The sequence below is a fragment of the Bombina bombina genome, chromosome 1, assembly GCF_027579735.1.
Source record: "Bombina bombina isolate aBomBom1 chromosome 1, aBomBom1.pri, whole genome shotgun sequence".
NCBI classification, from domain to species: Eukaryota; Metazoa; Chordata; class Amphibia; order Anura; family Bombinatoridae; genus Bombina; species Bombina bombina.
The window spans coordinates 79,565,573-79,578,094 of NC_069499.1; the positions used below are offsets into that span (position 1 = coordinate 79,565,573).

Genomic DNA, 12,522 nt, shown 5'->3' on the forward strand with positions numbered 1-12,522 from the left:
TAATGAGAACACTTTCCCTTTAATTAGTGCGTGGTCAACATTTGAAAGGTGATTAAAGCTATCCTTCGTGAAATGTGGTTATAGATTTAATGCAAACCTGCCCTTTCTTGTGGTTTTATCGCAGCAATTAAATCTGTCTTGCTCCCAGACTGTGTGGCATGAGGGATTTCACAATCCAAATGTGTTTTTGTCCTTCTAGCAAAGTTAAATTTAGGGATAATTTAATTAATTAAATAAAACATTTTTCTGAACGGTTTTACTAAGGTTAAGAATGTAAAACTGTACATCTAAAAAAAATTTTAGTTTTGTTTTTTTATAAGACTATAAGTGGATTCTTCTCCACACAACAGTGTCTGCTACAGCCTCATAACTGTGCAAGTATTGACTATCAACAAACTTAAAGGGACACTGAACCCTATTTTTTTCTTTCATGATTCAGATAGAGCATGCAATTTTAAGCAACTTTCTAATTTACTCCTTTTATCAATTTTTCTTCAATCTCTTGCTATCTTTATTTTAAAAGCAGGAATGTAAATCTTAGCAGCCAGCCCATTTTAGGTTCAGCACCATGGATAGCATTTGCTTATTGGAGGCTTATATTTTCCCACCAATAAGCAAGCATAACCCAGGTTCTCAACCAAAAATGGTCCGGCTCCTATGTATCACATTCCTGCTTTTTAAGTAAAGATAGCAAGAGAACGAAGAAATATTGATGATAGGAGTAAATTAAAAAAAAAAAAGTACAGGGAAAGCAAGCAAAATATAAACACAAATGCATTGCAAACTGTTTTAATTCTGCATAATTGCAACATTTTGGGCTAGATTACAAGTGGAGTGCAATAAATAATCAGTCATTACAAGTGGCTGGTTATTGCTACCGCAAGCTCGCGGTAGCAATTAGCAATAATACAATTAACCAGAGATCTATATATCTATATATTTGTTATCTATCTATGGCTCTGGGCTGGTGAGATTCTATAAGAATGCTCGCCAGTCCTTCTATTTCCCTGGTGGAATTATATAAACCCTTTGTACCCTGAAAACAGAGCGTCTCACTAAGGTGGGTATTGCATTTTTGTATGGGAAAGATAATAAAATATAGAATTTTAAAAATCTTACAAAACAAATAAATGAACCATTCACACAAATATGCAGAGAAAAATTGTATTGTTAAGGTAAATCACCAAAAATTGTGTAAAATTTGTATGTAAATTAGGCAAGAATAAATTGTATTAACTATGTGTAATGTAAATCATAATTTAAGTACAGTAGATGTGCAAAAAAAACAAAATGATCAAACTCAAATTATTCTGAAAGGAAAATCTATGCATACGAAAATTACAGCAAAGTTAAAGGGACATGAAAACCCAATATTTTTCTTTAATGATTTAGGTAGAACATACAATTAAAAACAACTTGCAAGATTACTTCTATTATCAAAATTCTTTCATTCTCTTGGTATCATTTGTTGAAGGAGCAGCAATGCACTACTGGCTTCTAACTGAACACATGGTGAGCCAATGACAATCAGTATATTTATGCAGCCACCAATCAGCAGCTAGAACCTAGGTTATTTGCTGCTCCTGAGCTTCCCTAGATAAACCTTTCAGCAAAGGATAACAAGAGAAGGAAGCAAATTAAATAATAGAAGTAAACTGGAAAGTTGTTTAAAATTGTATGTTCTCTGTATATCATGAGTATCTAAATATGACTTGACTGTCCCTTTAAGTTACAGTGCACTGAAAACAATGCAATTTGATTTGTATTAAGTTTAATATTCAAGTTTTAAAACAAGCTGGTTTCCCCATCATTGCAAACTTTTCCATAGCAGAGAGCTTTCATTATTTAGATTACTTAGAAACACCAGCGAAAACCAGCGAAAACTAAGCGCTTATTTTTAAAAAGTCAAAGCTTTATTTCAAAGATTAAAACATGCTTAAAATCCAAAGGTTTCAATCACAGCTCATCCCTTAAGCTGTCTTACGCGTTTCGGCCCCCCTGGCCTTATTCATAGACAGCTTTCATTATTTGTACGGGAGACATCTCGCCACTCGCAGGGACCGCCCCTTTATTTTTATACAATCCCATGAGGGCTGTCCCGGAGAGTTTTGGAGAGGAAAACCACGTCTTAACCGGCTACGTCTATCTATATATCTATCTATGTCTTATCTATATATTTATCTATGTATTTATGTCTAATCTATCTATCATCTATCTATGTCTAATCTATCTATAATCTATCTATCATCTCTTTCTTTTTAATATATCTATATTTCTATAGATTGTATAGTACATTATAGTATAATATCGGATAGATAAATAGATAGATAAATAGATAGATAGATTAGACTGGCATTAATCAATAAATAGATAGATGTTTCTATGTTTTACAATCACATTATTTGCTAGAGGCTTTGTAAGCGTTAATGTGAACTAAGCAATTTTTATTAATAAAAGCCAACTCCTCCACAATTTTTTTTATTTTACAAAAAATCTTGATTTTATCTTTAAAATAAGATAAATGAGTACATAATTAATGAGATAGATTTTTTTGAAAAAAGAGAAACTCCTGCCAAATTAGTAGCTGCTTAGAGGTACCTAACTTTGCAAGAGCAGCCCTGTATGTGAACTACACCCAAGATGAATGATATCCCATCATTAGGCTGCTGTGCAGTAGTCAACTTTTCAAAGTGAATTGTTAAAAGGTAATTCTTCTGAACTATTTCAGGCTGTTACAGCAGACCTTGCCAAAACAGTTTTTTAATCTAAACAGACACTTAAATATTTCCAATTTATTCCTTGTCATAGCTGGAAATCTTGCCAGTTTCAGTTGTTTGTCTTACGTGATCTATATTCCAAAGGTAGGATTTATGACATAGATTTTAAAGGGATACTAAACCCAATTTTTTTATTTCATGATTCAGATAGTGCATGCTATTTTAAGCAACTTTCTGATTTACTCCTATTATCAATTTTTCTTCATTCTCTTGCTATCTTTATTTAAAAAGCAGGAAGTAAGCTTAGGAGCCGGCCCATTTTTGGTTCAGAACCTGGGTTACACTTGCTTATTGGTTGGCTGAATGTTGCCACCAATAAGCAAGTGCTATCTAGGGTGCTGACCCTAAAATGGGCCGGCTTCAAAGCTTTACATTCCTGCTTTTTCAATGAAGATATCAAGAGAATGAAGAAAAATTGATAATAGGAGTAATTAAAAAGTTGCTTAAAATTGCATTCTCTATCTGAATCAAGAAAGAAAAAATTTGGGTTTATTATCCCTTTAACCTCTTAGCTGCCACAACCATTTTGTAGGTAACGTATACCATCAAGTAAAGTTTTAAAAGTAAATAAAACACGTGTGCAAGGGCGCAACTACATCATTTTTAGAGATGTGTAAATTTGACTGAATTTATGCCAATTCATCCGATACACAAACTACTAAATATATTGTAGGAGAAAATGTACGGACTAAGTTGATTCGTTTGTGTCATTTGGTACCAAAAAAGATGCATAAAGGGGCAGGAAAAGGGTGAAGAAGCTATAAATTTGGCTAGTCAGCTACTTTGTTTGTAATTAAGGGGATCTAACAGCTATCAGTCATATAGGTCTAGATTACGAATGGAGCGCTAACAGTTACACATGAGTGATAAGGGGTTTATCGTGGCTGTTTCTGCGCTTAGAGTTTTTCGTTCGTATTACAAGTTAAAAGTAAACGTGATCACTTGAGCGCAATTGAAGTTAACGCACATCGGGTTAGCACAACCTGAGAGCTCTGGTTAACTGTTTTGCAAAACAAAAAGTCTCACAAAACACATAAAAAATGCATTACAAAGTACACTTACACTTATAATAACACCATCTAAAAAAAACTCTCAAAAAAATACTGCAGAAAAAGTTATATCGGCTCAAAAATATGAGGTGTTAGAAAAAAAAGTCAAAGGGCTTTAACATAGAGATACATACATATACATCTCTAAAGATGTATATGAATGTATATATATATATATATACACAATGGGCCCGAATCAATATATACGGTGCAGGTTTCAGCGTAAGCGCAGAAACCTGTGCCACCTGTAATTTCACCTTGCACATCAGGGTATTACATATACGGCGCTGGCATTTCCTAAGTGGCGTAAGTCGGATAAACTGGTGACGTTCAGAAATGTGCGCAAATACACATATCTGTCGTCGCCAGTGACTTACGGCACTTTAGAAACTGCCGGCGCCTAATAAAAGTAAAGAAAATAACAAATCTCCCATAAAAGTCTAACACGCCTCCCAAATATAAGCCCGACACGTAAAACCCCTATATCCGCAATCCCCCCTCTCACTACTAATAATAAATGTATTAACCCCTAGACCGACAACCCCCCACAATGCAATATGCCTATTTAAACTATTAACCCCTATATCCGCCATCAAACCCACACCGCAAGTAATAACTAAATTATTAACCCCTAAATCCGCCAACCCCAACATCGCAAACTACCTATTAAAAATATTAACCCTTAATCAGCCATTAAAACACAACAAAATAAACCTAACCCCTAACCTAACACCCCCTAAATGAACTAAAATTACCTGATTTACAAAATACTAAAGTTACTCTTAATTACAAAAAACTAACTACTTTAAAAATAAAAATAAACTATGTATAAATTAAAGGAGCAGTCTAATGAAAATTCTGGAGTAGACTGTCCCTTTAAACTAGAATTACAGAAAATAAAAAAATCTAAGGTTACAGAAAATAATAAAGAAAATTACAAAATTACACCTAATCCCTATGAAAATAAAAAAGCCCCCCCAAAATAAAAACACCCCCTAATCTAATAAACTACCAGTAGCCCTTAAAAGGGCTTTTTGCAGGGCATTGCCCCAAGATAATCAGCTCTTTTGCCAAAAAAAATACACAAAGCCCCCCTAACAGTAAAACCCCCCACCCACCAAACCCCCCCAAGAAAACTAACACTAAAAACCCTAAACTACCCATTGCCCTGAAAAGGGCATTTGTTGGGCATTGCCCTTAAAAGGGCATTTACCTCTATTGCTGCCCACCCTATCTAAATAAAATAAACCCCCCACAAACCCCTTAAAAAACCCTAAGTCTAACCCCCAAGTGGTCCTCACCTGTCCTGAAGACCAGCGGAGAAGGTCCTGTTCCAGGCGGCGAAGTCTTCTTCCAAGCGGCGACCTCTTCTTTCTTCTTCCAGGAACCAGCCGGCGCGGAGAGGAGTGCGGAGTTGAAGACCGATGACCACGGAGCTGAAGACTGGCGACTCTGGAACTGAAGACCGGCGGCTCTGGAAGTGAAGACCGGCGACTGTGGAACTGAAGACCGGCGACTCTGGAAGTGAAGCCATGGAGGGTGGAGGATCCTCTTCATACGATCTCCGCCGTACACTGAATAGGAATTCAAGGTACGCGATTACAAATGGCGTCCCTTGAATTCCTATTGGCTGATTTGAGTCTTCAAATTTAAATCAGCCAATCGGATGAGAGCTACTGAAATTCTATTGGCTGATTTGAATAGCCAATAGAATTTCATTAGCTCTTATCCTATTGGCTGATTTGAACAGCCAATAGGATTTCAGTAGCTCTCATCCGATTGGCTGATTTGAATTTGAAGACTCAAATCAGCCAACAGGAATTCAAGGGACGCCAAGTAGTGAGTGTACAGCCTGTATAACAGTGTAAATTTGTTGCCCCCTCAAAATAATTCAACACACAGCCATTAATGTCTAAACCATTGGCAACAAAAGTGAGTACACCCCTAAGTGGAAATGTCCAAATTGGGCCCAAAGTGTCAATATTTTGTGTGGCCACCATTATTTTCCAGTACTGACTTAACCCTCTTAGGCATGGAGTTCACCAGAAATTCACAAGTTGCCACTGGAGTCTTCTTCTACTCCTCCATGACGACATCACGGAGCTGGCGGATGTTAGAGACCTTGCGCTCCCCCACCTTCTATTTTAGGATGCCCCACAGATGCTCAATAGGGTTTAGGTCTGGAGACATGCTTGGCCAGTCCATCATCTTTACCCTCAGCTTTTTTAGCAAGGCACTGGTCGTTTTGGAGGTGTGTTTGGGGTCGTTATCATGTTGGAATATTGCCCTGCGGCCCAGTCTCCGAAGGGAGGGGTTCATGCTCTGCTTCAGTATGTCACATTACATGTTGGCATTCACGGGTCCCTCAATGAACTGTAGCTCCCCAGTGCCTGCAGCACTCTTGCAGGCTCAGACCATGACACTCCCACCACCATGCTTGACTGTAGGCAAGACACACTTGTCTTTGTACTCCTCACCTGGTTGCCGCAACACATGCTTGACACCATCTGAACCAAATAAGTTTATCTTGGTCTCATCGGACCACAGGACATGGTACCAGTAATCCATGTCCTTAGTCTGCTTGTCTTCAGCAAACTGTTTGCGGGCTTTCTTGTGCATCATCTTTAGAAGGGGCTTCCTTCTGGGATGACAGCAATGCAGACCAATTTGATGCAGTGTGCAGCGTATGATCTGAGCACTGACAGGCTGACCCCCTACCCCTTCAACCTCTGCAGCAATGCTGGCAGCATTCATACCTATATTTCCCAAAGACAACCTCTGGCTATGACGCTGAGCACATGCACTCAACCTCTTTGGTCGACCATGGCAAGGCCTGTTCTGATTGGAACCTGTCCTGTGAAACCACTGTATGGTCTTGTCCACCATGCTGGAGCTCAGTCTTAGGGTCTTGGCTTATATGTGTGTACATATGTATGTATTTATATTTATTTACAGACATATATACACATATAAAATGTAACTACGGTATATTGTATTTACTGTAAACATGTCACATTCCAATGTTCTTTACATATCAGAATATGTTCTATTTATTTTTAAGTAAATATTCCTATATATATCTATTTATATCTATACCTAGATATAATCATCTACATATATAGGTATAGTTATACATAGTACCAAAATACCATCAAATATATTTAGAAATATGTATTCATGAATAAATAGAACATATTATTCTATGTAAACAACATTAAAATGTGAAATATTAATATTTTCTTGTCGGGATAGTGCACTTGTGTTATAATCCAAGTAGATTATTTTCTGAAAAAAGGAGATGCAGACAACTCAGCTGCTGAACAAACTCAGGCTGAAGTAAAAAAGGTATGTAACAGTAGCTTTTAACCATAAACCACAACTTAGGTCATAGTATTTAAGCACTGTGTTTATTTTAATAAAGGATTTGCTAAACAAATGAGTAAAAGTCTTAATTCTCAATGCAATTGTTTAAACCCTTTATATAACATAACAAAACTGAGTACCCTGATATAGTAAAAATAAATATGCATAATAGAAAAAGTAAGAGCTCTAATGTGATGCAAAATAATCCTTAATAGAATAAACAAAGTTATGCACAAAAAAATACCTTTGAGTAGAATATCACTGAGTTTACAGGTCCGTTATCACAGCAAGTAGAACTTAAGAAAAAATGAGAGAGCAGGGATTACTCTCAAAGTTTGCAGAGCAGGAGTGAGCAGGAAGTGTGTTCACAGAGCTGAAGGAGAGAAGCCACACCCGGCTGCAGCTGATGATGTCAGAAGTGTCTCAGTAGAAGGCCTGTCAGATTTCACAGCACATCAGAGCAATAGAAGACTGAGGAATTCAAAATAACAAGCAATGACAGGAAGACACAGGTCAGTATTTATAGGGTGTCAGAATGAGCAGCCATAAGGGGTGGTAATATGACATACCCCCCCCCCCTCAAGGAACAACCTCCGGTTGAGAAGAAGAAGGTCGATCCGGGTGACGGCGGTGAAAAAGTGACACCAACCGAGGAGCATGCAAGTTCGTGGCAGGCTCCCAAGAGTCATCAGCAGGGGTAAACCCCTTCCATCTTATGAGATATTGCAGAACCCCACCTACTCTTCTAGAGTCCAAAACAGTTTGAATCTCATATTCAACCTCAGGTTGTACAATGGTCGAAGTCGATGCAGGAGAAGATGTGTCCAAATGTAATGTGTCAGGTTTCACCAATGGCACGTGAAAGGTGGGATGAATTTTAAAATGTGCAGGCAAGTCCAAAGTAACTGTATTCGGGTTCTTTAATGCTGTAATAGCGTATGGACCTATAAACAGTGGACTTAGTTTCCTTGAAGGAGCGGATAAGCGTAAGTGTTTGGTGGACAACCAGACCTTTTGTCCAACCTTATACACAGGTGAAGGCCTTTTTCTTAAATCCTAATAACGTTTATGAGAATTTTGAGCTACTTCAATATTATCCTTGATAATAGCAAACTTCTCCGAAATAGAATTGAGAGTATCATTCACAGCTGGACAGGTGCTAGTCATATCAGAGAATACATGAAATGAAGGATGAATGCCATAGTTAATAAAGAATGGTGTTTGTTGGGTGGAGGTATTCATAGTGTTATTGTATGAAAATTCCGCAAGAGGTAAATAAGTTGACCAATCTTGCTGTTGGGAAGAACAGAAACACCGGAGGTACTGTTCGAGCCACTGGTTAGTGCGCTCCGTCTGTCCATTTGTTTGTGGGTGGTAAGAAGTACTGAGCCTCTGTTGAATATGAAGTGTAGAACATAATTCCCTCCAAAATCTGGAAGTAAATTGTGATCCCCTGTCTGAAACAATAGATGTTGGTAAACCATGCAACTTGATCACTTCTTTTATCAAAAGATCACTAGTTTGTTTTGCTGTGGGTAAAGAGATGCAAGGAATGAAATGAGCCATCTTGGAAAATTGATCCACTACTACTAAAATGGTAGTGTAATTGGAAGATTTGGGTAAATCCACAATATAGTCCATTGAAATGTTTGACCATGGTTTACTGGGCACAGGGAGAGATAACAGCAATCCATAAGGTTTGCCTCTTGAGTATTTTGATGTTGCGCAGGTGGTACAAGTAGAGAAGTAAGTTTTAACATCCTTATTACAAGTAGGCCACCAAAAAGATCTCTTTAGTAGAGATAATGTCTTATTCACTCCTAAATGACCTGCTAAAGTGGAATCATGTACCATCTGGAGAACAGTGGGTCTACAAGATTTTGGAATATTTATCTGGTTGTTATATAAAAGAATACCATTAGAATCTTGATGCAACAGATGCATTGGTTTCTCTGTGTCACTACGTTGTAACTGTTTTAAAGAAGTAGGTGTAAGTTGTAGAATACCTAAGAAACAATCTTCTGGAATGATATGTTGATGTGGTGGTGCGTAGCTGGGTTTATCAGGCAACCTGGATAGGGCATCTGCTTTACCATTATTTCTTCCCGGTCTATAGCAAATAACAAAGTTAAACCGTGAGAAGAAAATACTCCACCTCACCTGACGGGCAGACAGTGTTTTACAAATTTGCAAATATTGCAAATTTCTATGATCAGAATAGATTAAAACTGGTTCAGTAGTACCCTCTAGTAAATGCCTCCATTGTTCAAAGGAGTCTTTTATAGATAGGAGTTCTTTTTCGCCTACTGAATAATTCATCTCCGCAGCTGAAAGAACTCTAGAAAAAAATGCCACAGGATGAAGTACTTGGGTAGTGGAATTTTTTTGTGACAATACAGCTCCTAATGCATATTCTGATGCATCTACCTCCAAAGTAAATTGCAACAATGGGTCTGGGTATTGCAAAATAGGGCCAGAAGTGAAGCTAGATTTTAGGAATTCAAAAGCGCTTTGAGCTTCTGAATGCCATTTGAAAGTGTTTTGTACTTTAGTGAGATTAGTCAAAGGTTTTGCAATGTCAGCAAATTTATTAATAAACTTGCGGTAGTAATTAGCAAAACCTAGGAAACGTTGTAATTGTTTCCTAGTCCGAGGTTGTGGCCAATCTTGAATAATTTTCACCTTATTCTGATCCATCTTAATACCAGATGGTGAAATTTGATAGCCTAGGAAGGTAATCTCTGATGAGTTAAAAATACATTTTTCTAATTTGGCAAACAAATGATGAGCTCTTAAACGGGATAAAACTGAACAAACATGTTTTATGTGTTCATCCAAGTTCTTAGAAAAGATCAGAATATCATCCAAATATATGATGATGTAAGTGTCTAATATATCTCTAAAAATATCATTTATGAAATTTTTAAATGTGGCTGGGGCGTTACATAGCCCGAATGGCATGACTTGATATTCAAAGAGACCGTAACGGGTCCTAAAAGCTGTCAGCCATTCATCTCCCTCTTTCATTCTGATCAGGTTATATGCACCACGTAAATCAAGCTTTGTATATATGGTGGCGCCTTGCAATCGTTCTATAATCTCTGGAATGAGAGGTAATGGGTAACGATTCTTTTTGGTACATTTATTCAGTTGACGATAATCAATTATTAGACGTAATTAATTATCCTTATTACGTACAAAAAACATTCCAGCACCTGCTGGTGAGGTAGATGGCCTAATAAAACCTTTTTTTAAGTTATCATCGATATACTCTTTAATATGGTTTAATTCAGATTTAGATAAAGGATAAATTCTCCCTATAGGTACTGTGCTACCAGGTAATAACTCAATTGGACAGTCATACTGTCTATGCGGAGGTAATACCTGACTTTCTTTTACATCAAAAACATCACTAAAATCCGAATAGTGAGATGGTAATGAGAGTGAGGATGTATGTAGTATGTGATGATTTTGTAAACAGGTATTTTTACAATAACCAGAATCAAGTTTTATAGATAATGTTTGCCAATCAAAGATAGGGTTATGTTTTACTAACCAGTTCATACCTATGACAACTGGAAACAGAGGTGAGGGTATTATGTCAAAAGACATGTATTCAACATGTGTCTGATTGCAAGTCACCAGTAGAGGTATAGTCTCATGTGTAACTGGACCAGTACTAATTGTGTTACCATCTATGACACGTATAGAAACAAGTTTTTCTTTTGCTATATGTGGTATTTTATTTTTTTCAATTAAACTTATGTCTATATAACAACCAGTTGCCCCAGTATCCACGATGGCCTCAATATTCAGTCGTCTTTGATCCCACTGCAAAGATAGAGGTAGTTTTATAAACATCTGATCTGAAAGAGAAGTACAGACAGTAGTGTTAGTAGTGATGGTTTTACCTGACTTCTGTTTTAGAAGATTAGGGCAGTCTCTCAGAATATGTTCTTTAGAACCACAATACATGCAGAGATGATTCAATCTCCTTCTATTCTTCTCCTCTTGAGTTAGGGGTCCACGTAATACCCCTAAATCCATAGGTGTTTCAGTAGATGTGGCTGGAGCAGGGTTAGGAATACTGTTGTATCTTTTGCTAGATGACTCATAAGAAAGTTTCTCAACCCTTCTTTCCCTATATCTCCTATCTAATTTTATTGCTAAATCATATAGGGCATCTAAGGATACAGGTAAGTCTAATCTAGCAAGTTCATCTTTTAGGGATTCATTTAAGCCCAAGCTAAATTGATTTCTTAAAGAAACTTCGTTCCATTCAGAATCCCTGGCATACCGTTTGAACTCAGTAATAAAGTCCTCCACAGGTCTTTTAGCTTGTTTTAAATTTCTTAGGGCTTTTTCAGCTGTTGCCTGTCTATAAGGATCCTCATACAATGCTGACAATGCATCAAAAAAGACCTAAAAATTATTTAGCATTGTATCTTGTGATTCAAAATAACTATCAGTCCACGCACGGGGTTCTCCCCTTAAATAAGTTATGATAGTTAAAACCTTCTGTTTGTCAGTACTATATGTTTTTGGTTTTAGGGAAAAAAGGAGTAGACAGGCGTTTTTAAACTCCCTATACTTTGATCTATCACCAGTAAAAATTTCAGGGTGTAACACCTGTGGTTCAGGTGTAGTAGCTGACATTTTAACTGCAATTTCCTGAGAAATAAAGGCTCTTAGATTTTGTATATCTAATTGAGTCTCTCTGAGACCTTGGCTTATATTATCAACTCTTTGGGATAATGTATAAACTGCTTGAGCGAGTTCAGCTGGGTCCACTTGCATTTTTTAGGCTTGTTATTATGTAATAATCCAAGTAGATTATTTTCTGAAAAAAGGAGATGCAGACAACTCAGCTGCTGAACAAACTCAGGCTGAAGTAAAAAAGGTGTGTAACAGCAGCTTTTAACCATAAACCACAACTTAGGTCATAGTATTTAAGCACTGTGTTTATTTTAATAAAGGATTTGCTAAACAAATGAGTAAAAGTCTTAATTCTCAATGCAATTGTTTAAACCCTTTATATAACATAACAAAACTGAGTACCCTGATATAGTAAAAATAAATATGCATAATAGAAAAAGTAAGAGCTCTAATGTGATGCAAAATAATCCTTAATAGAATAAACAAAGTTATGCACAAAAAAATACCTTTGAGTAGAATATCACTGAGTTTACAGGTCCGTTATCACAGCAAGTAGAACTTAAGAAAAAATGAGAGAGCAGGGATTACTCTCAAAGTTTGCAGAGCAGGAGTGAGCAGGAAGTGTGTTCACAGAGCTGAAGGAGAGAAGCCACACCCGGCTGCAGCTGAAGATGTCA

General features: G+C 37.0%; 2 long non-coding RNA genes across 2 annotated transcripts in view; both read right to left on the minus strand.

Moving 5' to 3' along the window:
• LOC128636295 (uncharacterized) overlaps positions 1 to 7,528 on the minus strand; it is a 39,479-nt gene extending 31,951 nt beyond the window's left edge. The window contains exon 1 of the long non-coding RNA XR_008398690.1: positions 7,434 to 7,528. This is a non-coding gene — a long non-coding RNA (uncharacterized LOC128636295). The remainder of the gene's footprint in view (positions 1 to 7,433) is intronic.
• A 3,378-nt stretch (positions 7,529 to 10,906) lies between these two features.
• On the minus strand, positions 10,907 to 11,412 carry LOC128636302 (uncharacterized). The gene is made up of 2 exons (XR_008398691.1): positions 11,101 to 11,412; positions 10,907 to 11,020 (listed from the first exon to the last, which is right to left on the minus strand). It is a non-coding gene; the product is annotated as an uncharacterized LOC128636302 (long non-coding RNA).
• Between the last annotated feature and the right edge of the window lie 1,110 nt (positions 11,413 to 12,522).